General features: G+C 48.2%; 1 protein-coding gene across 1 annotated transcript in view; it reads left to right on the top strand.

The window, feature by feature from the left end:
- LOC146801336 (uncharacterized) overlaps positions 1-26,749 on the top strand; it is a 918,316-nt gene that overhangs the window by 867,043 nt on the left and 24,524 nt on the right. The window lies entirely within an intron of this gene.

Raw genomic sequence — 26,749 nt, 5'->3', positions numbered from 1 at the left:
ACCATATACTAAGTAAGTGGTATAAGGACCACTGTCACAGAAATAGGATAGGCCTAGGCCTAGGGAATCGCTGGGGCTACACTATACTACCCAAGGTTAGGAAGTGGGAGGCCCACGGGATTCAGGTGCAGAGTGGAAACACTCACGCGTAATGCGTATAATCGATAGAAATAGTACAGTTTGGAAATAATAAGATTTAGGACACTTCTGGAGTAACTAGGAAGTCGAGACTTGAGAACTAGACACTAGGATAGTCAATACCCTGATGAGCACCGGAGTATCCAAGTTACCTAGCTCACGGGCTGCGGGTGCATAGGTGTGAACTTGCGTCGGGTTTGGTCGTTGACTCCTATGGATGCCTGAAGGAAAGATGCTGACAGGTAGTCAGTGAAGAGTGTCCGGTGGATCCCAAGGCTGGGATCAAGAAGGAAGGATACCTGCAAGCAGAAGGGACAGAGTCTGGGTCACTAGCCAGTGACCACGTGGAACCAGGAAGGAACCAGGCGATGTCGGGAGATTGCAGGTGAAGAGGTGAAGCTTGTCGCAGCAGCCACGGGTACCAGGAGACGTCGAGGACGACCAGGACCAGGAGGCGAGCTGTCCCACGAAGGCTCGTGCTGTCGGCGGCGTCGAAGTCGAACTAGGACTCACCAAGCCTTGGCAAGCGGAACCCACGAAGAATGGAGGACTTGCTTCTGGTGCAAACCAGGAAGGTCTGGGGTGCTTCTCTTTCCCAGAGGAGTAGGAGCCAGTCTGGAGGAGCCAAACCAGCAGTGGAAAATTGAAGGTGTGTCGTCACAGAGGTTACTAGCCAACGGGCAAGTAACCGGACAGACGCGGCAAGCAGGAAAATGCAGAAGGGCCCCACGCAGGACTTGTGGAGTGTGGGGGCTGATCTTCGGTGCAGATGGTGCTTGAGGTTGGGGCTTCTCAATCCCCGGTGCACAACCTCGAGGGTGCCTCAGAAGCTGCGCTGGAAGATACTCGCCACTTTTCCCAGGTAGCCGGTCCCACGTCTCTCGTCGCCTCCACGGATCTCAGCTCGGCTGTGGATGTGGATCAGGGTCAGAGAAGTCTGGAAGTCAAGGCTCTGGTCGGGCTCTGCAGTCGGTCCCTCGTAGAACTTCAGCAAAGCAAAGGGTAAGTCTCTTGATGGTGCCTGTTCGCACAGGGTGACCACTCCTTGGCCACAAGGGATATTCTTCAGTCTTCTTCTTTCGTCGAATGTCGAAGGTCCAGAGTTTCCGTTCAAGTTGCAGGTTCAGGATAATCTAATCTCCTGGGGCCCAGCTACCACACTTATACTAATCTGGGGGGCTGGGTTGCCTGCTAGGTCACGCCTTATGGGTGGGACCTGGGAGGGGGGTGGTTACACCCCCTTCCCTTTGTCCAGTTTCGCGCCAGGACCGGGGCTGGAGTGCCCCAGCACCGGTTTGAACTGGACTATGCATGGGACACCTTGTGTGCCCCAGGCAGTGTCTAGTTTCTTTCATCCCTCCCTGCCCCAATACACTAAGGCCTGTCTGGGGTGGTGCTAGCACCTCCCAAGGCAGGAAACCTATTGTCCAAGCCTTGCGTGCCGGGATCACTCCCAGCAGCAGGAGGTCAGACTTGTGTCGCGGCAGCAGCATCCATTTTGTGATGCTGGGGCTCTGGTTAACTTTAACCGGGTAAGTAGGTTTCAACATGTCTTCTCCCTCTAGAAGGGAGGGATAATATCCTCATCTTATTTATTTCACAAAAAGAGGGGGGACCGGGAGCGTAATTAGAGAGTAGGTCCAGTACCCGTGCTCCCTCAGAATCACTTAAATATTACGAGAGGGTAACTGTTCCTAAGGGAATATGGTTGTGTGTGTTCTCTCAATGTGGTGTGGGGAATTTCTCCTTTTGTATATAGTGCCCTCACACACCCTTTCGGGTGTCTTGCTTCATCATAGGGCGTTGCTCCTCGTGGGGGTGGCGCTGCAGTCCCCCACGGGCCCCGCAGACGACTGGAAATCTCTACAATCACTTAGGAAACTACAAATCAAGACAGCCCTACATGGATTAATGATGACGGAATATCTGAGAGCGAACGTTGCACCCAACGGTCTCCTAGTCACCTTACCCCCTAGAATTTTTTTAGAAGACCTGACATTCCGTACGGAATGGTCACAAATAGCATGGAAGTGTACACGAGACTGGCTCGTGCTAATAATCAATACGGCTAAACGTCTCTCAGATGAGCTTCTCATCCAGATCACTATAGCTGAAAATGGCTTAAAAACAGGCATCTCTATTTCTTCATTCAAGTCAAGACTTGCGGAAATTAATGAGGAAATGAACGAACATAAGGATTTCCTGACTCAACAAAAAATCACAAAACTTCAAAAGGATTTAAAACGGTTCAACAAAGAAAAGGTATACCCTTATACGAAGGAAGACTATGTTTTCCAGAATCATGACACATCCTCAGATGAAGGAAGCAGTACTAGATCCAGTAGGACAGGATCATTCGGCAGTGATTCTAGTTATGAAGGACAGCGGTACACACAGTACGCCAGAGGGGCTCCTCAACAAATACGCCCTCCCTTATTTCAGAATCCTCCACCACCACCCCATTTCACACACCCGTCGTTCCAACCACCGAACTACCCGGGACAATGGATGGGCCCTCCACCCATGTGGCATGTACCTCCAACCCATCATCTTCTGCCTACACAATTCCAGCAATTCCCGAACCCACCTTTTCACAACAGAGGGAGGGGCAAAGGAAGAGGCAGAAGAAGAGGAAATTACAAGAAAGTACAGTGGCAAGATCAGGAACCGATGACACTACGGAGCCAAGCGAGAGGCCAGAGACCCTAGTGGTGAACCTCTCTTCCAGACCTCTTACAGAGAAAGAAACCATGCTACTTGAAAAGGGTTTAGGATTTGTTCCCACACCCAAAGAAGACTCTTTCAAGTTACACCAAGAACTTCATCAGTTCTTCCGGAAAGTTAGACTCAAAGCTTTCTTTCAAGGAAAACCAGATAATCCTCCCACGGAGACGGGTTTGAAGAAACCTTCTAAATTCACCCCTACCATGGCCATGACACCCCACGAGGTCCTCACTTACGAACAAGCGGTCTTGAAAGACATAGGAACACTTAACAGGAAACAACCATACGACAATTTGTCAAAGGAGGAGAGACACATCCTGCGTACCATCACAGATGATCGGGAGATAATACTCAAACCAGCAGACAAGGGGGGTGCCATCGTCATCCAGGATCAAGATTCTTATGACAGAGAATGCACTCGCCAGCTGAACAATACTACCTACTATGAAGTGATCACAGAAGATCCCACTCAACGTCTATCTACAAGGATCAAAAGCATGGTCAACGAGGCATCCGTTGAAGGCTGGATTTCACAACAAGAAGCCAACTTCCTGACGACAGAAGAACCTCGGACCCCATACTTTTATACTCTCCCCAAGATCCACAAAGGGGTCACCCCCCCTCCCGGCAGACCGATTGTCTCTGGTATTAACTCTGTGTTAGAACCACTGAGTAAATTCTGCGACTTTTACCTGCGCCCCTTGGTGAGCCAGACGCCTACCTACCTGAGAGATACCACAGAAGTCCTGAATCTCATCGATCAATTCCCTGACGCCAACCGTATAAACTTCCTGGTGACTATGGACGTTGAAGCCCTTTATACGAATATCCCGCAGGATGCCACGTTGGATGTCCTAGAAGACACCCTCCGGAAAATCGTACCATGGCCCTACATAACACCAATCTCCTTCATTTGCGACTGTGCTTCCCTGGCTCTCAAGGAGAATTTCTTTGCCTTTAAAAATCAACTCTTCCATCAGATACAAGGCACGAGCATGGGAAGCACTTTCGCGCCGAGTCTGGCTTGCCTTTACATGGCCCACTTTGAAGAGAGACACATTTTGGGAGACAACAACCCATTTAAGGAGCACATTCTGCTATGGCGTCGTTATATAGACGATGTTATCGTGTTTTGGCAAGGGAATGGAGACCAATGCACTGAATTCTATAACTGGGTTAATACTCTGAACCCGTACTTGAAGTTCACCAGCACCAGGTCGCGTCAATCCATTCCATTTCTGGACCTTCTCATCTCCTTGGAAAATGGATGTCTACACACTACCAATTACAGAAAACCCACGGATAGGAACAATCTCCTTATCTATGACAGTCACCACCCTAGGGCACTCAGGAACAACCTACCGGTTGGCCAATTCCTACGCCTCCGAAGGAACTGTGACACCACCAAAGAATTTGAAATACAGTCAGATCTCCTCAGAGATAATCTGGTAAAACGGCACTATCCGAAGATCATTATTCGTCAGGCACACAAGAGAGCCAGAAACAGCACTAGGGCAGCACTGCTCGAGACCAAAGAAAAACCTGTACTAGACACAATGACCTGTGTCACCACATTCACTCCGAGCTCGAACAATGTGCAAAGAGCAATCAGGAGACATTGGCCTATACTACATTCCGGTTCATTTGAACCAGGACCACCACCCCTCTTCGCATTCAAACGCACAATGAATCTGAAAGATCATCTAGTACATACAAGGCCAAAACCACTAACCACACACCAATCTACACTCTGGTCTCTACCACCTGTAGTAGGCCACTACCCTTGCGGCTCCTGTTCGAGCTGTGCAGAGACTACGGTTTCCAAGGAAATCGACTTAGGCCTCAATACACCGTGGCGTCAAATGAGACACACTAACTGTAACACAACTAATTGTGTCTACACCATTGTATGCCCATGTAACAAGAGGTATGTAGGAATGACTACTAGAGCAGTCAAGGTCCGCATGGGGGAACATAAGAGCACCATCAGACGAGGAAAGACCAACACGAAACTGTTGACACACTTTGCAGAGGAAGGACACACCGCTAATAGTCTAAGATGGACCATCATTGATTCCAATCCTCACTGGACAAAACAGACCTTGTTCAAACAGGAACAACGATGGGTCCATAGACTGAGATGCGACACAATAGGTCTGAACGATGAAATTCCATGGGTGGAGTTGACATAACATCCACATACCAACTCAAACTATGTTCACTACAATATCTGAATACTGTTATTGCATACCCCCTTTTGCTGAGAAGTCTGTCTCTGTCATACACGTAGCACACACTTTACTACGATCCACATACCAACTCAGACTATGTTCACTAAATGATCTAAACACTGTTATTTCATACCCCCAGTTGCTGAGACATCTGTCTCTGTCATACACGCAGAACCACCTTCGATACGACCAGTAGCGAATAATGAAGGCCATTATAAGACATTCTGAATACAGGTTAAAAAACCTACCCTCCATTCACTCGATAAAACATGTGGTATATTTGCGCTATTTTTGAATGATGGGACACAACAACGGCTTCAATTCACACAGAGTCTTCATCTGCCACTAGCTCTCCACAGAAGCCCCCATATCTCCCTATATCATGATCTTTGGCTTTTTTACACTTAAAACTTTATTGACATTCAATAATATACACACGAGCAATTTTTTAGTCAATACGGGTAGTTACCCCAACGTGATATAATAACAACCGATCCCCAAGGAACGGAGCTCAGTCTCCGATATGAACGGCACTCTTCAACAGAGACCGCAACTTGTACGACGCTCCGTCCTGCATCAGGAAGCGTCTCCATCTCGCCAGAATAACCATGACAACCATTCACATAATGATTAGACTGACGATCACTCACCAGACGCTACCACGCCTACAGATGGCGTCCTACCTGTTGCCATAGTTTCCCAACCACGCAACGTAGTGACGTCATTTGTCTGCGCCCAGGGACAACCCCCAATTAGAACAGTGCAGCACAAAAAATCGGATATAAGTAAATTGACTTCGCTCTATCGCTATCCATTCCAGCGATAGACGGAGAAGGGGTAGGTCACTACGTCCCGGGCGAAGGAGCACGTGTGAGTATTTCCAAACGAGAGAGGTGAGCCTAGCCGCGCTATTTTTAGGTCTGACATAGATACCGATTATCTTGACATCTTGCTCTGTTTCCCCCTCTGATAGTCTCTCCTATTGCCAACTCCACTTTGCTGATGGAGCCCTAATCCCTACAACTCGAGGGTAGGCTTCAACTAGGAATCTAGTTCTTTACCTTTTACTTCACTATTGTTTCACGGATACAGTTATTTGTGTTATCTTCACTAAAACAAACACACCACTGTAGAGATACTGCTCGTCTCCCGTTATAGCCACGATAAAGCCACACCAGTTCCCACGGGGTAAGTTTCTTGCCTCACACGAACAGCTGGACAAGTGAGGCACTCGAATACGACGATACTCTCACTGCATAGTAATGGATTCAAGGCACTTTGATGTCATAGTCCTCACAAACGAGTCCGTCACACGCGCATGTTATGTTACCTTTAGAAGCATGGCTTGCATTTTAACTATCCTGTGTTGCCTATATGGCATTCTTGACATACAATGTATAAGTATTTACCTTGATGTTATTTTTCTTTGCATATTTCTCTCCCCTGTCCATGTGTGTGTCTCTCCCCCCTTTTTTTCCCTACCAATCCAGGTTGGGTTGAGGTTTCCAGAAAAGACGGGTAAACCTCTCAGCGCAAAGACGCTGATCAACCTTAACATTGAGGTACAACAGGTCTACAGAACCACATTTTACTGAAACCTGTTATTCTGTTTACTCACAAACACTTTCACTCACTATTTATTTGTCTTAGGTCCTGACGAAGCGCATTTGGGATCCCTTAAGGACCCACCCGTAAGCGCGAAACATGTTGACCACTCACCAGTAGGCTCCCCATTCACATTCCTGAGAGCAGCAGTTACTTTCCAGGATCTGCCCTCTTTTATTTCTTTCACTAAGAGTAGCTCCAGGATTACTAATTTTAACCATTTGCCAGGTAGAGCTGTGAATAAAGGTCTGAAACTCTACCCAGCAATTTTTTAACCGCACCACCCACTTGTCTTCCTATAGGCCCACACACACCCATGCACAACTGCGGCGTCTTCAACCAAAAGATCTCCGCCAAAGAGCCCTCTTGCGGGGCCCGTGGGGGACTGCAGCGCCACCCCCACGAGGAGCAACGCCTTATGATGAAGCAAGACACCCGAAAGGGTGTGTGAGGGCACTATATACAAAAGGAGAAATTCCCCACACCACATTGAGAGAACACACACAACCATATTCCCTTAGGAACAGTTACCCTCTCGTAATATTTATATAATATCCTCATCACCAGAATTGGGATGGGGGTATTATTCCAAAGTGTTAGACACCTTACACGACATGTTTTGATAAAGTCAAACCATAGTTACCATAACCGTTTAAGATTATAAGGCACTTTAAGAGTATATGGTAGGCTATATCATAGAACAGCTATAAGGATATGGTTCCGAAAGCTGCAGACAGGCTCAGCTCATGCTAAAGCACTATCTCACATGTTACCAAGCACTCTGCCTCCAGGATTGGTAAGGCTTGCCATAGGAGTGGCTAATAGGTACACATGTGTCTATATATAAGGTAGGTATAGGAATACTACACCTAAGCAAGGGGTGATTACACGACCTTGCCCCAGCTGAGTGATCAGCCAGTTGTGTCATAATGGAAGGCCAGGCCAGGGGTGGCATAATACATGCTGCAGCCCCTGGTAGGCCTAGGGTACACCTATGCCCTGGGTACCTAAGGTACACTGTACAGGGGCCAATAAGGTGGTCCCTACCAATTGGGTTATGCACCTAAAGTACATAGTATTAATTTAGAGAGAGAAGAGCAGGGCTGTGGGTCTGATTAGCAGGCCCACAGCCACATCTAAGTCGAAAACCAGTAAAGCAAAAGCAAAAAGTGGGGGTGAACATAGAAAGCAGACCCTACTCTCCTACATGGTTGATTTGGCTGCCTTTATGAATGATTTTCCCCGTTTGAGGGAAAAGCCTGTGGAGTGGTACAAGCAAGTTGATCGCTTTGTTAAAATCTCGAAAGTACTGTGGATTGATTTGAATACCTTGTTTGACAAAGTAGTTCCGGGTGATCTGTGGTCGGCATGTAAAATTGCGGTTGAGTGGCCGGCCTCGGAGCCTGACAGGAACCCGATTACAAATGGTCCGTCGCCGATAGTGATGAAAAAGTTCGAACAGGTAATCACATGGTTAAAGTTGAAGGTTTCACCCCAAGACACTGACTGGGTGAAGATAGATAGGACAGTGCAAGAGCCTAAGGAGACAGTGCATGAGTTTTACGAGAGACTCTTGCAGGGTTTTAAACAGTACAGTGGTTTGGAGGCGTTGGATACCAAAGATATGGGACAGTTTGTTTCCAAATTTGTGTTGGGATTGAGGCCAGAGGTTAGTCTCATGATACAGCAGCATTTGATTTGTTGGCAGAATAAGCCTGTGGATGAGATTCTCCGATATGCTAGATATTGTAGTGATGAGATAGATTCTAAGCACAGGAAATTGAAAGACAATTTGCTATTAGTACAGATGCAGACAGCAGTTCAGGGACAGTCTACCGGAGGAACCTTGGAAAGGAGGCAGGGAAATTACCAAGGAGGAGCACAGAATGCCCAAGGACAAGGAAGGCCGAGGGAAGTAGACCCTAGGACAGGAATAGATGTGGCAGTATTGAAAAAGACCACAGCTTGTCATCTTTGCCATCAGATTGGACATTGGAGACGCGAGTGTCCTTTGAATCCGTTAAACCAAATACAGCAAGAGGAGGAGTTAGCACAGGTCCCAGTGGAGGACACACTCCCTATCGTGACGCGACCTAGGATGACAAAAGGGGGGACAAGCGTTCCGCAGGTACAGGTTCCCCGACCGCCCAGGGTACCGAATATGCAGCAGGGAGCTCGGACCTATGTACAGATGCCTCTATTCGAAGTGAATGGGGAAGATGATTCCGATCCAGCAGCAAGATCCTGCTGGGGAGGAGAGGATGATTGTACGCTCAGAGCGGTCATAGAAGCAGATCAGAAGGGACCCTTTGTGGAAGCGGAGATCGATGGCCACACTACGACCTTTTTGGTTGATACGGGGGCTACAAGATCAACTGTAAGGTCCGCAGTGATTCCGGATCTACCCCTTTCTGGTCAAACGATCCAGGTTGTTGGTGTAGCAAATAAGAAACTGACTAGCTCACTGACTGAACCAATACCTATCAGGATAGGGAACTTCAGTGACCGACACCAGTTTGTGGTGTGTGATTCTAGCCCAGTCTGCTTGGTAGGAAGAGCTTAATTGTACCATCTATTGTACCCCTAGTGGAGTGGAAGTGCAGACGAGAGATGACGATGCAACATTTAAGGTTGCGAATCAACGTTGGTGCGTGGAAATGTATCCAGCACTAACGGTGGAGGAACTTCATTTGACCTGAGGGACTCCGTGTCGGTTGATGTGTGAAACCCCAGTGGGGAAGAGATCGGACTAGTTAAAGGAGTTGAGCCAGTAAAAATCCAGGTCAAGCTGAATGTAGAGTACCCGAGAACTCCCCAGTATAAATTATCACCTGAAACTATTGAGGGAATTAGACCAGTAATTCAGAGTATGCTTAAACAGGGAATTTTTAGAGGGATTAGGGGTAGCCCATGTAATTCGCCCATAATGGGATTACAGAAACCGAGCGGGAAATTTAGGATTGTGCAAGATTTGCGAAAAATTAATGAGATAGTAGTCCCATGTTGTCCTGTGGTACCGAATCCATCTTTGATCCTGTTTCAAATCCCATGTGATGCTGAACGGTTCACAGTGATTGACTTGTGTCAAGCCTTTTTCTCAATCCCTCTGCATGAGGAGAGCCAATTTCTTTTTGCGTTTCGGCTGGAAAATCGTGTGTTAACATGGCGTCGTATCCCACAGGGATATACTGAGAGCCCGTCTATTTTCAATCAGATTTTGAAAAAGAACCTTGAAGGGTTGGTGCTTCCACAGGAGTCTGTCCTCGTCTAGTACATTGATGATCTGCTCGTGGCGTCAAAAACTGAGGACGCCTGCAGGATTGATACGGTAGCATTACTGAACTACCTAGGAGAGAATGGGCATAAGGTGTCTCCGAATAAATTACAGTACTGTCTGAGTGAAGTACAGTATTTGGGTCATCGGATTAAGAAAGGTAAAAGGAAAGTGTCACCAGATCGCATAGATGCGATTTTGAAAATGCCTGTTCCGACTACCCAGAGTGCAGTTCGAATGTTTTTGGGAATGGTTGGCTATTGTCGCCAATGGATCCCAAACTTCTCCTTTGAAGCGAAGCCCTTACAGCGGCTGACGGGCAAAGATGTGAGTGATCCGGTACCATGGGATGAAGATTGTTTAAGGGCATTCTTGAGACTGAGAGAAGCCTTGTGTTGCGCTCCAGCTCTGGGGATGCCTGACTATGCTAAGGCATTCGCATTATTTTGTTGTGAAAAGGAAGGTTGCGCATTGGCAGTGTTAACTCAAGTTCATGGGAATGTCCGTAGACCAGTTGCCTACTTTTCGGCTACTTTAGATCCAGTAGCCTCTGCGTTGCCCGGATGTCTCAGATCCGTTGCTGCAACATTTGTCAGTATCGAGAGATGTGAGAGCATTGTAATGGGTCACCCGCTTACTGTGCATGTGCCACATTCTCTTGAACTGTTGATGACCAGGACTAAAACACAGCACCTCACGAACAATAGGTTGACGCGTTATGAACAAGTCATCCTTGCGGCAGAGAATGTGACTTTGAAGAGGTGTTCTGTTTTGAATCCTGCCACATTGTTACCTATCCCAAATGTAGATGATGAAGATTGTGAGGATCATGATTGTCTCGATGTGACTGAATTGTGCATCAAACCCAGACCTGATATTGTTGATGAACCACTTCCAGAACCGGACGAAATATTCTTTGTGGACGGTCCCAGCACCCTTGGAAGATACAGCCCCTCTCGAGAACGAAAACCCAGCTGAGGTGGCAGGGCCATCTGGGAGGGCAAGTCAAGCTGTGAGTGTGACTGACGCAGCTGGTTGTGCACTGGAGCAAGCCGAAGGGGGAAGTGAAAGAAACTCCGAATCGGAAACGGAGGCAGAAGAAGGTGCAGTAGGCAGGATTGAGCCAAATTCTGCCGAAGAAGAGAACAGTGCACGGGGTACCAGAAGGGAGAGCAGGGATGTCTCAGAAGCGGAAAGAGTTTGGCCCGCGAGTCAGAAACGGGTAAACTTGAGATTGACGCCTGGAAGAGATCTTGCCCCAGTATCCGAGGTGACAGAGACAGAGCAGAGTGACGAAGATCAAGACCCAGAAGCTCCGAGAAGGTTGAGGAGAGCCAGAGTGCCGTGTCACAGGTACGCCTCACCTGAGTGGACGTACGTAGTGACGAATGCCAGGACTGATGAGTACGGGGAGGCTGAGATCGGTCACTCTTGTCAGCAGTCATCCGACTCCGAGGGTGGAAGTGTTGCTGAGGATTCCAGGATTGGAGATCGAAGGAATACTGACCCTCAATATTCCAGACCCACCGCTTCTGAGTAACGTTCGTGGTCTGATCTTGGATACATTGGCTTTTCCGACCTTTGCTGTCATACCCTCTCCCCAAGAACTGAAAAATCTCAAACTTGAAATCTTACAGGGGGTCCTAGAGTTGTTGGGACCAGCAGTTATTCTGGACTAAGGAACTTTGTTGAGCATAAGAGCGAAAAGAAGATAACCTAGGCCCGAGTGAAAGAAGAATACAATTAGGGACTTTTCCGTTGTAGACATTGAAAAGAGTAAGGAAGCCTTTTTCTGACCAGAGTAAAAGAAGAATTGAAAACTCTTTGAAAGAACACTAGCTACAAGGAACGATTGTCCTGTGCTGAGACGCAAGCCTGAATGAGGAAAAGACTTTTGCCCATTGTCAGTGAACTGGACTTTGAGCACAGTGGGAAGATGGCTGAAGCTGGAGGTACTCATCGTAGAGCCAAACTAGTGATAGGTAAGGGTGGGCGTAGTTCGCGAAGTAGCACTTCGCGAAGCTACGCAAAGAGAAGTTCGCACTACGCGAGCTACGCGTAGCACTTCGCGAACTGCGAAGTAACATGTTCGCACTGTGCAAGATGTTGTTTTCAATGATTGCACAGTGCGGACAAGCAACCGGCACTGTGCAATCATTGAAAATGGCATCTTGCACAGTGCGAGCTGTAGTTTTCTGCTGCTCGAGTAGATTTTTCCTCGAGCTGCAGCTTTCTCAACGCGAACTGGTAGTTTCTCATCGCGAGCGGTCGCGAGCATACGCGACCCCTCGCAATGAGAAACCTGACCTTCTCGCGTTGGGAATCTCGCCGGGAGGTTTATTTTCCATGCTCGCGATCGCGAACAAGGAAAAAGTCTCGCCAGGATGTCATTTTGCTTGCTCGCGGTCGCCAACTTGACGTTGAGGACCGCGAGCAAGCAAAAAATGACCGCAGCACTACGCAACACTACGCTACGCGTGTTCGCACTGTGCTACGTGCAGTTCGCGTAGCGCGAAGTAGCGCGAACTTCGCAAACTACGCGAGCGTAGCGTAGTGCTTCGCCCAGGCCTAGTGATAGGTACACTTTTAGGAGTAGTGATAGCTGTTATATTTGCAGTAGTCATAACGTCTTATGCAGTGGCCCACAGACAGGAGGGGGAAGTTCAGGGGACACCTATACCTGCCACTCCCAGTATAAAGAGGGGTATTTCAGGAGATCAAAGGGCTATGATGTTAGAGGAAAGTCGTATGTTTCACATAGATTTGTCTAGAGGTGATTTCAAACTTAATGCGTATGCAAAATTGTTGTATGAGTACGTTGATGCGATGGATGCGAAGGATTGTTATGTGTGCATGCAGTTGCCTGCTTCTGTAGATGAGGGTATTAGATACCACCACCTTCCGTTGACATATGGGATTTCATGCAGTTTACTGCTTAGCCTGTTTTACGAAAGGAAACAGTTTGAGTATTATTTCTCTAATTATGATACAGTGCTTCCTGACGTACCGGCGTTTAAGCATTTGAATAAGTATGACTATTATAAGTCAGAAGAAAGACTTCGGACTTATTTCATACCAACCAAAAGTTTAGATACTGCTTATGCACATAGACACAATCTGACGTGTTTGTTATCAGACACTGAAAAGAAATTTATTGGTCAAGTTGAAGATAGGTATAGAAAATTAACCGAGAAAAAGGATGGGGGAAAGAAGTCTGTAGATTGGACTGACGTGGAAAAACTACATAAGTCAAGGGGAAGTTATGGACCCATAGCTTTAGATCATGTACAGAAGGGAAACTTGTGTGTTGCTCGTCCGCAGTCTGCCAAGGACAATATCTGGGTTGGACATAGCATATGTGATCATACTTTTACTGTGGAAGATTCAGCTAGGAATTTCTTGCAAGGTCAAGTACAAGTTATCCCGACAGTGTATTATGTGTGTGGAAGAAATGCATATGTGAGATTGCCCGCGCAATGGTACGGGACTTGTTATTTGGCTGTTATTTTCCCAAAGATCTATCATGCAGAGGATTTGAATCTGCTGGAGACTGGACGTCATTCTAGAGTACGGAGAACTGCAAGTGCAGGAGTTGTGATTGGTGATATTTTTGGAGCAATGATACCCAGCTTGGGGGTGGTTTTGAATGATGTGAAAATACAAAAGCTAGCAACTGTGGTTGATGAGTTGTCGAGGAACACGGCGAAGTCATTGCTGTTGGTGGATGGAGAGATGTTATCGATAAGAACAATGGTTTTACAAAATCGTCTCGCATTAGATGTATTATTGGCAAAAGAGGGCGAAGTCTGTAAATTGTTGAAGGTTCAGGAATGTTGCACGTATATTCCAGACAATAGCAAAGAGCTGAGGAAATATATAGTCAACCTTACTACACTTCACCAAGAGATTGCAAGTTTGGCAGAGGAGAATGTATGGGAAAAGATTGGCAAAGGATTTGGACATGTGGGAAATTGGTTTGCAGACTTAGGGAAAGGAGTTTTCGGATACGTGCTGAAACCAATAATGATTGTGGTAGTTTGTGTGATCTGTTTGTGGGGACTTGCGAAAGCGTTCAAGTGGTACAGAGGAAATAGGGCTGAGAGGACTCTCAGAGCGCATGAAAGGCGAATGGCGCATATGCAAGACAGTCAATATCAGGACCTGAAAAGAATGGAGGGCTTCCGACAGAGCAGGATGGCTACCACTTCTGTGTAGATGAATTTATGTGATGACAAGTTGTCATCAAAGGGGGTAACTGAGAGAACATTGCTGATGCGAAATTTGTAGGGGTGCACCATATTCACCGCTAGTCAGCATCCGTATATAATGCAAGAGTGTTTAGACTTATCATAGAGATATATTCGTTGATATAGAAAGGAAGAAATGTAAACAGGCCTTGAGAAAAGAGAAAAGGCTATCAGTTATTACAAAATGTATTTGTGTATGTGTAACGTTTAGTTTTACAACGATATCATATATTAAGTGATATTAGGTTATATTAAAAGAATAGAATGTAGGTTGCTCATGTATAAGTATGAGATGAAAAAGTTGAATTGATAATCGTAATGTGTTTAGCTGACAGGCCTAAGCATGTATGTAAAAGTGAAGGCCTCTCGTTCCATATATTAGCCGTGTTTTATTAGGCCGACAGGATTTATAGTAAAGCTTACAATTACAGTGAATTGTGAAACTTCATGATGCGAGGGTTTTTCTGTTCATTATTTTTGTTACAGGTGCAAGGCCATGCAGCTTGTTAGTTAAGAATAAGTCTTTGTGTAAGAAACCATGATAGAAGGAGTAGACAGAAAGGGAGTGAACTGGAATGTGAAATTGCAACTCCGGGTACAGAAGGAGCCTGGGACTCAAGGTCGAATTAATGAAAAGGAAGATGAAAGGGTCCGAATGGAAATCTACTGGAAGAAGATCTGCCTGGAGGGGTGTGCTGGAGGGCGTGAACAAGATTTTGGGGTTTTGTATTAGGGGCAGCGCCCAGAGGGACGCAGACGAGACTTAGGAGAGAGACCGAGAGGAGCACTATAGATCGAGCTCTCATTTAGTGAAGACTTCTTAGGAAGTTTCACTGCTGACACCTTTTTGTGCTTTTCTCACCTGAAAGGGAATGTTATGTAGGGATGTCACTTTAGAATAGAGTAGGGACAGAAATGTTTGATTCATGACTCTCAAATTTGACATCACAATAGCCATATTGTACCTGATGCTTCTAGAAGCTGTAGTTCTGTTTATATTTAGTCGAATACGAATACTTCGTCGAGTAGCTTTTGTGTTAGTTCCCATTTATCTTTTGTGCCTTGTATTGAGGTGCCTTTATATTCAGATGTTTTTGCTGATAATAAAAGGTCAACTTCCCAGACTTTGAGTCATCCTTTATGAAATGTCAAATTGCGGTAAATACGATCTGATAATTGTGTTTCTTCCCTCTACGCTATTTGGCAAATAAAAAGATCCTGGCGACCTGAGTGGGTTCTTGTAAGTAATTGGTTAGAGACAAGAATCCGGCGTTCCCAGTCGCAATGGGCAAAGACTGGGGGAGCAGAACGGGATTCGGGAGGGAAGAGCCCGTAGCCCTCCAGGGCGGAACTCATGGCGGCCATACAGGGCTCCAGGAAAGCCCTGGAAGACAGAATAGACTCTGTCTCTGTGGATGTGAACCTACTACGGGCAGACCTCCGGAAGATAGCAGATAAAGTTACGAACGCTGAGGGGGATATAGCTGAACTGAAAGGTGAAGTGGGTACTCTCAAGCAACAGGTAGCGCAGATGACTGTGGTTACAAAGTCATTGGAGAGTCGTGCTGAGGAGGCGGAGGGGAGGGCGAGACGCAGCAACATTCGAGTGCTTGGCATCCCGGAAAGAGCAGAACAGGGGGCAGCGGAGCAGTTCATGGAGCGCTGGATTCGCTCTCAGCTGTGTCCCGAGGGATTGTCGGGTGTGTTTGTGGTTGAGAGAGCGCATAGGGCTCTCGTCCCTCCCCCACCCCGTGGGTGCAGCCCCGAACTATCATAGCTAAAATCCTAAACTATTGGGATAGAGACTGTGTTTTAAGAGCAGCAAGGGAACACCAGAATCTCCAGTATGACAATATTAAAGTGTCTATCCATCCGGACTATACCAAGCAAGTCCAGGATTTTCGAAAATCCTTCCTGGGAGTGAAACGTAAGTTGAGGGATTTGAATATGCAACATATGCTCCTGTATCCTGCCAAGCTGAAGGTTAACTTGGGGGGTAAGGCGTACTTCTTTAACTCCCCGAAAGATGTCTGGGAGTGGTTGGAGATCCATTGAGATGGGCTGCTGCCTGGAGAAGAGAGGGGTCAGAAGCAAAGATGGGGGATGCGGCCTGAGGGGGGCCTTCGGCGGCAGCAGGCCTGACTGGAATCGCAAAATGCCCGGAGGTGTTGCAGAGGAGGATAATGGTGGGGGATGACGGAAAGCTGAAGTCCAACCCCCTGATGGAGAGTGCCGCGGATGTAGACCTCGTGGCAGCTGCGTGAGCTGAACCAGATGCGGAGGATCAGACTCTGCCGCCAACAATGGATGTTGTACCTGAGACCCTGTTGGAAGATGTTCCTGAAGTGGCAGTGAAAGTGACTAAACATGGACTGCTGGTCTGCAGCGCTGATTGTTGATTAAGGACTACTACGCAGGAGGGTGGTAATGCTGTATGGTGATGCATGTTGCTGTGGGGCCTGGGCATGAAGCTGTGGAAAATTGTGCTACTACGGGGCTTGACATGACTGGTTTAAGGCTATATGAAGCGGGTGTATTTCAGAATGGCGGCGCGATTCTTTATTTGTGTTGGGTGGGCGGGCTGGGGCTGTGATACTTTTTCTTTGTTGCCCCTGTTGGGCTTGCTGGCGTGCTGTGCACGTCCTGGCATGAGCGGTGAGTGGACAAAATCGTCTGTGATGGTAGTCGAGCACTGTCCGTATGTGGAAGGTGGGAGGGAGTTTTGTTGGGTTAGTTTCGGTTGTGTGAATTTACGTGGTGTTGTGGAAAAGAGCGTGTCGTTGCAGAAGAGTGCAGGTGCGCTGGTAGACAGGTAGTGTGGATTGATGGCTATGGCAGAGCAGGTAAAGTTTCTTAGCTGGAACGTCAGGGAGTTAGGCCCCTGCACCAAACTGCATAGGATCCTCTCATTCCTTGAGCGGCATAATTTAATGGTTGTGTGCTTGCGAGAGACACACTTGGATGATGCTGGGGTGGGCCGTCTGGCTAAAAAGTGGAGGGGACAGGTATTCCACTCGTCGTATTCTACCTATGCTAGGGGGGTGTTGATCTGGGTTGCACTCGGGGCTCCGTTTACATTGCAGTACGCCGAAGCGGACATGGAAGGTCGCTATGTGTTATTGCGGGGCAAACTAGATGGCAACGATATCAGTATACTAAATACCTATGCCCCTAATGTCGATGACCCGAATTTCTTTGCAGCCCTGCAGGACCTGATTGCAGCAGACTTGGATACTCCCCCGCTTTGGCTGGGTGATTTTAACTGTGTGTTAGATCCAGAGCTGGATAGATGCCCTCCCCGTAGGGGCACTAAGCCACGCATGACTAAGCAGTTGCAGAAGCTAATGAGTGATTTGGGCGTTAGGGATGTATGGATGGAGCACCACCCGAAAATATTCACTTGTTTTACTCCCACCCATAACACGCGTAGTCACCCGGATAGGGTACTAGCGATGAAATACCCAGCGTTCATAGCCGCAGAGATCACACATTTGGCACGTTTTTTGTCCTACCATGTGCCTGTATGCTGCACGGTGCATTGCGGAACGGGTGGACAGGGCCCTCGCAGATGGCGGCTCCCTGCTGACATTTTGGAGCACCCGATCGGTAAGGAAGCAATCTCAAATGCATTGCCGGAGTATCTGTCCCTTCATTGGGAACTGCAAGCACCAGATCTCATGAGTGGGATGCAATGAAGGCGGTGGGCAGGGGGGCGGCAATGGGGTTCACGTATGGCGTCCAAAGGCAACTGCAGTCTGAGCTGCAGGATAGGGAGAATTGGCTGGCTGAGCTTCAATCAGGGCCGCAGGGCCAAAATGATGCTCAGGAACGAGAGCGTGTGCTACGGGAGCAGGTGGAAGACACCTGGGACAGGAGGGATAAGTATACTCTCACGAAATATCTCCAGCGGTTGCATGCAGAAGGAGATAAATCTGGTCGGTTGTTAGCCTGGATATGGCGTAGGGAACAGACCACCCCTCTGGTCCCTTGCCTTCGGTCTCAGTCTGGTAAATTGGTCTATGCTCGGGCAGCTATGCTGGAGGTGCTCCGGCAACACCTGGAGACAGTGTACAGGGCAGATCCCCTGGTGAGTGCGGACCTTTAAATCCCCTTTTTGGAAGGCTTAGAATTGAACTGATGGAGGCGATAGCGGACATACCCAGGGCTAAGGCGCCGGGAGGTGACGGATTGCCCATCGAGTATTAGCAAGCATATTCAGCGATATTGGTTCGGCCTCTGTTGCAAACTTTCAATGAGTCATTTGATAGTGGAATACTGCCACCCACGATGGGAGAGGGCGAAATTTGTCTGATCCCAAAGCCAGGTGGTGATGCACGGGACCCGGCCGCATACCGGCCCCTGACGATGATTAATTCAGATATTAAAATTCTATGTAAAGCGCTGGCCAAAAGGTTGGGTCCTCACATGGCCCACTTAGTCCATGAGGACCAGTGTGGCTTTATTCTGGGCTGCAATATGTCAATGAATGTGCGACAATTGGTACATGTGCTGCACGAGACACAGGGGCCCCTGAGGAGATGGCGTTGGTCTCCATCGACCTTGAAAAGGCGTTTGACATGGTGGATTGGGGGTACTTGCTGGAAATACTTGAAAAGTTGGGGATTGGGCCGCGTTTTTGTAAATGGGTCAAAATGCTCTTTACAAATCCCGCGGGGTGTGTGAATAGACCAAGCTAGGTCAGTGCAATGGTTACTTGGGCGGGGCACACGTCAGGGATGCCCGCTGTCGCTGCTGCTGTTTGCTCTGGCCATTGAGCCCATGGCAATATGGGCAAGGCAGGATCTAGGCCGCTGGGGCATACAAACTGGGCACAGCAATAACCTTGTTTCACTCTATGCTTACGATGCGCTGTTCTATCTTACGTCACCGTGCGAGGCCCTGCCAGAGTTGCGAGGTTGATGGACCAGTTTGCAACTTATTCTGGGCTGCGTTTAAATAGGTGTAAATCTCTGGCGTTCCCCATAGTGGGACTGAGACAGGGTGCAGTTGGTGAGCTGCCCAGCCTGGGGCTGAGATGGGAGACGGACCATTTTCGATACCTAGGCGTGCAGGTGGCGCATGGGAATGCGAAGCTGCTCCAATTAAATATAACGGGGGTGGTTGAGTCACTGAGGTGCTCTGTGGAATTCTGGAAGATGCTGCCACTGTCCCTAATGGGCAGAATAGCAGTGGCAAAGATGGTGATGTTGCCGAGATGCCTATATGCCTTGCAGAATGAGCTGTGCCCGATTCCTGCGAAAGTGTTTCGGCAATTGAACTCTCTCCTGGTGACTTTGCTTTGGGCAGGAAAGCGTTGTAGGGTTGCACTACAGGTGCTCCAGAAGCGGTATGAGGAAGGCAGACTGGGGGTACCCAGGTTTGATCTTTATTACTATGCAGCGCACCTCCAGTACGCTGTGCAGTGGTTGGATGGGGACGATCATTGGGAAAAGCGATTGCTAGCTGGGCGAGCGCAGTCAGATCATCTCCCTATGATTTTGATGGAGGGTGCTGGGGCGAGTGTGGAGCTGCTGTATGTGGTCAGGCAAACGGCCAGTTTGTGGCAGAAAGTTGTAGAGCGAGTGCTGGGGCGGGCTCCCTACCATCCGGAATTGTCTATTTGGCGGTTGGTCCCTGTGCACAGGATGGTGGAAAACATGTCCTTCCAGGAATGGAGAAAGGATGGCTGCATTTTGTTGGCAGAGTTATATATTAACGACAACTACCTTACGTTTGAGCAGGCGTGTGAGTGTTTTGGCCTGGGACAGGGGCAGTATCTTCAATATGCTGCCTGATGGAAGTGGCTAAGGAGACATGGCCTGTGTATACGGCTATTCCCCAGACCACGGAGACCTTGGACGTATTGCTAACATGTGGAGGTGGGCGCAGCCTGGTGTCTCTGTTGTACACGGCCATGAGGGCAGACTCAGGGTCTTTGGCTCTTAGGGCATGGGATGCATGGAATGGGGATTTGCAGACGCCGTTGCTGGAGACGGATTGGGTGAGAGTATGCATGCTTACTCGTAAGGTGTCTTGCAATGCCCGGGTGAAGCTGCTGCACTATAATTTCTTGCAATGGGTATATATGACCCCGGCGAGGCTTCATCGAATCGATCCCTCACGTTCGCATAGTTGCCCTAGATGTCATGGAGCGTCTGCGGGGTACATGCATCTTGTGTGGGAATGTCCGGAAGTTCATTAATATTGGCTTGCAGTCGTAGCGCACCTCCGTGAGAGGGTGGGAACCGCGCTCGAAGCTACGCCTGTGCAGTGCATTTTAGGTTTGGTACCGCAACGCAAGAAGAAGAAAATGGCCAACAAGTTAATGCAGCTTGCGCTGGTGCTTGCTAGACGGAGGGTTGCTATTTGCTGGATGGGTGAACGGGCCCCCTTTTGTGAATTGGATGAAAGATGTGGAAGAGTGGTCATTGGCAGAAGAACTACATATGAAGGTCTGCCGTAAGGATTGTAGGAGAGTAGGATCTGCTTCACATGGTTACCCCCACTTTTTGCTGGTGTTTCACTGTTTTTTTTACCTTAGTCTGGCTGTGGCCCTGCTAATCAGGACCACAGCCTAGCTGTGTCCTCTCTAAAATGGTTTGCATGTACATTAGGTACATATATAATCGGATTCTGGAGTGCCTTATAAGCCCCTAGTATATGGTATACTATGTACCTAGGGCATAGGTACCTCAGAAGCCTACCAGGGGCTGAAGCATGTGTTATGCCACCCCTGGGAACAACTCCAAAATGGCACCACAGGTCTGCTATTGCAGCCTGGGTAAGGGTGTGCTTGCACCCCTTACTGTGGTATAGGCTACCTATATCACTACCATTGCACACACATATAAAACTTATAAGTCACTCCTATGGCAGGCCTTAACAATCCTGAAAGCAGAGTGCTTGGTTTTTATGTGAGAGGGTGCCCCTGCATGAGCAGGGCCCCTCTGCAGCATTCGGAGTATCTCCTCTGATGCTGTTTGTGGTGCAGCCTGACCATATACTCTTAAGTGCATTATAACCTCGTGGTAAATGCTAACTTTGAGATGGCTGCACAGAAACATGTCGTGTTTGGTGTCAAACGCTTTTGAATACTACCCCCCCCCCCCGCCAGTTCTGGAGGCAGGGGTAGCATTCCACCCTTCTAGAGGGAGAGACATGTTCACACTGGTCTAACCCAGTAGGACTTTTTAGAGCTCTGGCATCACAAAATGGATGCCTCTGCCACAGACACGCGTCTGGCCTCCTGCTGCTGACCGAAACTCCGGCAGGGGAGGCCTGTACAATAGGCTTCCTGTCTCAGGAAGGTGTAACCACCTCCCCAGACAGGCAGATGTGTATTGGGGCTGGGCGGGAGCACTCTCTGGTGCTTTGAAGTCCTGCACTGGGGGCACACTTGGTGTCCCTGTGCATAGTCCACTTCAAACCGGTTGCAGGGGCTACCTGCCCCTGCTCTGGCGCAAAACTGGACAAAGGAAATGGGTGTAACCACCCCTCTTTCCAAACCCTCCCATAGGTGGGTCCCTAGAGTATGTCCAACCCCCAAACTTAGTATAAGTATGGGAACCCAGTCCATGCGACTTTAGATTACCCTGGACGAAACTCTGCAATATATATCCTGGACCTTCGACTTTCTATTTTGACTAGAAGACGGAAGAAATCTCCCTTGGGGTCAAGGAGTGACTCCTCTGCTTGACAGGCACCAAAGAAGCAACTGTCCAGTCTGCAATTCCAAAGATCCCGTTGGACGCCGAAGTCTCTGCATCACCAGAGGTTGATTTCCTGACTTCCCCGAGGCTACCCTGAGTCCACAGCAAAGCTGAGGCCCGTGGCTATCGTGGGTGACGAGGAACCGTGACCCCTTGGCACCGCGTACTATTGCTGGTACATCGACTTCCTGTTCGTCCTTGAAGTTTTGGTTTGGGCTCCGAGTAGCCCCAGCCTTGAGCACAGACTGCACTGAAGTTCGCTGGCCTCCACTCCACGAGTGACCTGTGTGCCAGGTTCCAGTGCGACTGCTCGAGGCTCCTTCGCGATCGCTAGCCCATTGGCTAGTGGGTCCCCACGAAGGCAACTCCTCTTCTGATTGGGCTTTCCTGGTTGCTCCAGACGTGCCCTGACTTACCCTCGCTGGGTGAGTCCCTCAGACCTTGCTGGTCTGCACCAACGTCCTTGTTCTCTTTTCACGAGACTTGCCGTTGCCAAGGCTTGTTGGGTCCAATCTAGTCGCCGACACCGCAGCACTCGACAGACTTCGTGGGGCAGCTTGAATCTGGCTCGTGGACTTCATCGACGCCTCCTGGACCTCGTGGCTGAAGAGTCAAGACACCCGTCAACTCCTGCCCTCTGTCACTGGCAAGTGACCCAGACTCTATCCCCTCTGCTTTCAGGTTCCTTCCATCCTAGATCCAGGCTTGGATCTCTCCGGACACTTCTCCTCCTCACGGCAGTAGCAGTTCTTTGCCAGCTTCCATTGCAATCGACGACGTGACCCGACACCAAAAGACACCTATGCACCCGGTTTCCCTGGGTGAGGTAACTCGAGTACTCCGGTGCTCCCGTGGGTGCTAGCCCTAGAACTTCTTAAGTCCAAAAGGTCCTGACTCGATTCTGAGTGTCCCCAATCGACATTGCCCATAGAAGCTAACGGGAACCCCGGTTGTGTTTACACACTGCACACAGTCCCCGTGGGTCCCCTGTGTCACTACCTTGGGTGGTTCCTTGGGGTCCCAGTGATTCTACAGGCTCTAGGCCTTGTGTCTAGTTCAGTCGTGGTTCTTATACCACTTTATTGGTATATGGTTTGGTACGCCCCTAGGACCCAAAGGTGTATTTGTGCTATTACTGTTGATTGCTAACTTGTAAATTAAGTACTTCAAACTCCAGTCTCATAAAGAGACTAGAGGGGTGTGTTTTATCTTAAATACATATATTTTAAATATATACCTGGTGTGGTTGTCCTTTCATTTGATCATTCAAGAGATTATAGACAAGTAAAACAAGCTGATTTACATTCCTTTAAGACTTAGCCTGAAGGCTGCTCTCCATAGCTACCACTAGGATAGCTTTCAATAAAGGTTGTCTTTAACCAATTCACCATAAGGGGTTGTTTGGACTGATACAAGGTGCCCACTAGAACTAGTGGACAGCATATATCAGGCCACCTTCTCACAAGGATGGGAAGTTGGAAGAGGATATAGCAAGTTGGAGAGAGGCATGTAGAGATTTGTTGAGTCCAGTAGTGCTGGGCAGTGAAAAGACTAGTGAGTCCGATGAAGACAATAGTATGTAACAGTTGGTGCCTGTGTCAACTCTATTCTTTATATGATGTTGAAGCCGCTGCTAAGCCACGAACAGTGTGAAATGTATCTAACTGTGCTAAGGGCCTGAGACTCTAATGTGTGTAATGGAAATAAGCTGATGTTTGTTGTCTCGAAGGATTCTGTATATGACCGCTCAGGTTGTTGTGGAAAATTAATAAAGTTTAAAAAAAAGAAAGAAAAAAGAAGTATAAGGCCTAAGATGATGCCCCTGCATGTCTGTCTGGACAGCCTAGACCTGATTCTGTGATCTCTCAGGCTGCTCAGCGCAGATCTAGAAATCCATCAATGCCAATTACTGCGCCACCTGATAAGGATGGAAGGATACTGGATACTGGATAACATCGGGACGAGATTCACCACCATGACAGGTGCTTCGGTGCGTGCCTCTAACTCCTTGGCAATTCTAGGAAGGTATGACCGCAAAATGTGGTCTGATGTTGCTACGTACCTCGAGCTTTTGCCAGATCACAAGAAGCAGGAGGCGAGAAAAATTCTCCTTGGAGGGAAGAGGGCAGCATCAGAGATAATTGACATATCTATGGATTTGGCCTCTCTAGGTTTCCGGCAACTAGCTGGAGCGGCGGTCTTCCGTCGCCAAGGATGGCTTGAATCTACCACTCTTCGTCCGGAGGTATAGAGCAAAATTCCTGATATGCCGTTCGATGGGGATGCGCTGTTTGGCAAGCATATTGATGATGCCTTGCAAGAAATAAAGTAGGACACTGACATGGCCAAAGCCCTAGGTACGCTTCAGTACAGGAAAACTCCCCTTTGAGGCGCCTGTGGCAGAGGAGATTATTCATTTTGTGGTGGCTACCAAAAGTACCAACCCCAAAGTTACCAGAACAGATATGGCTATCAGTAACAAACATCTTTCAGAGCCACCCCCCCGCTGCCGCCTACACCAGAGAGCAAAACAGGAGGAAACAGCCACAACAGGGCAGAGATAATGCTAGGAAACTGTGACATCTCCCCAGCACCTGCAACAGTTCACCGCGCTTCAACACCAAGACACCGAATATTTCTCGTCATTTCAGCCAATGGGAAAAACTAACTTCAGACAAATGGGTACTGGACATAGTCAAATTTGGACACACCCTAGAAGTTGTAAAGATCTCACCGCCCCATCCACATCTAAAGAAACATCCACCACATCTAGCTCTCCTCAAGGAAGAGGCCAGGAGTATGCACCAGAAAGGAGCTATAGAGAGAGTTCCCCATTCTCAAGTGGGAAGAGGGTTTTTACTCCCGTTTCTTTCTGGTCAAGAAAAAGTTGGGAGAATGGAGGCCAATTCTAGACCTAAGGAAGTTAAACAAATTTCTGCAGAAAAAATCCTTCCGCATGGTTACTCTTCAAGCGATTCTGCAACTCCTGGATCATGCGGACTTCATGACGACACTAGATCTGCAGGATGCATATTTCCACATCCCTATCCATCCCAAACATCGAAAGTTCCTCCGTTTCACTGTGGCAGGTGCTCTTTTTTGATTCAGGGTTCTCCCTTTTGGTCTGCGGTCAGCTCCAAGGGTTTTTACAAAATGTCTTGCGCCAGTTGGGGCTCATTCAGACTGCAGGCCCTGCAGCTATTCCCCTACTTGGATGATTGGCTAATAAAGGCTCCATCTTTTCGGAAAGCCTCAAAGGCAACATCAACTTGTCTTTACATGTTTCAATCCCCGGGGCTGAGTCTCTACTCCCAAAAGTCAGTTCTACATCCTTCTCAAAGGACGCAATTTCTAGGGGCAGTTTTGGATACTATCCCGGACAAACCATTCTTGTCCGCAGAAAGACAATCACTCCTGATTTCCCTAGCAGACCTACGAAGAAGAAGGTTCGCTTCTGTGAGGAAGTTAAAATCTCTTCTCGGGATGTTGTCCTCTGCAATCCTTTTGGTACCTCACTCTCGTCTCAGAATGAGACCTATTCATGAAGAGCTAGACAATCAATGGGTGACGGGATCGTTCGACGACCTGGTGAGGATAAGCCCGGTCATGCGGGCCGCCTTGCTTTGATGGCATCGCTCCAGCAATATCTAGACCGGGCTTACCTTCCTTCCTCCAACACCAGAGTTCATCCTTACTGCAGATGCTTCTCTCGAAGGATGGGGTGCGCACATTCAAGATCTCCGCAAGGGGGAAATGGTCCAAAGCATTGGCAAAAATGCACATCAACTTCCTGGAACTTCAGGCTATATTTCTAGCTTTACAGGCTTTCCTTCCAAGACTTCAAGGATTCTTGGTCCTTATAAGGAAGGACAACACCACTTGCATGCATTACCTAAACAAGCGAGGAGGAACACGCTCTCCCATCCTATCTCGGGAAGCTCAAGATATATGGAAATGGCTGCTTTCTCACCACATTCCTATAAAGGTGGAACACCTGCCGGGAATAAACAACAGTCTAGCGGACACCTTGAGCAGAACGTCAAACTCTTCCACAAATGGGAGCTAGACCAGTCAGTCTTGGAACACATTTTCCAGTTGTGGGGCAGGCCCAACCTGATCTCTTCGCCTCTGAGACAAATTGGAAATGCCCATTCTATGCTAGCTGGGAACCAGAGAAAGGATCTTGAGGAAACGCTTTTATGAAGACATGGACAGGAATTTTCGCTTATGCGTTCCCCCCTTCCCTTTACTCTCGAGACTTCTCAGAAAACTCAAAATGGAACCGTGCCGGATGATTCTCATTGCCCCATGGTGACCGCGTCAGCACTGGTTCACAGAGCTTCTCCTGCTCTCAGAATGCAGACCATATCGCCTCCCAGTGTCTTCAACACTATTGACATTGAGCAAGGACCAGATTCTCCATCCACACCCAGCCCCGCTGCAGCTACATGCCTGGCTTCTGGGTTCTCCTAATTCAAGGAGTTAGATTTGCCTTAGGACTGTAGAGATATACTTGCTAAGGCGAGAGCACCATCTACACTTAAGACCTATTCTCTGAAGTGGAAACATTTCTGTTCATGGTGCCATAGTAATAATATACATCCTCTGGAGTGTTCTCCAGACAAGGTTCTTCCTTATCTTCTTTCACTAGCCAAGTCTGGCCTCATGTTCACATCAGTTAAGTTGCATCTGGCCGCCATCTCTACTTCAGAAGTTCTTCAGGTGGCATATCTCTTGGCTCTAACCTTCAGGTCAAGCAATTTTTGAAAGGTCTCTTCAGACCTTTTCTTCCTATTAGGGCTCCTCCGCCTGAATGAAGGC

Source organism: Triturus cristatus, chromosome 8, assembly GCF_964204655.1.
Source record: "Triturus cristatus chromosome 8, aTriCri1.1, whole genome shotgun sequence".
Taxonomy (NCBI): domain Eukaryota; kingdom Metazoa; phylum Chordata; class Amphibia; order Caudata; family Salamandridae; genus Triturus; species Triturus cristatus.
This window is presented reverse-complemented; position numbering and strand designations above follow the sequence as displayed.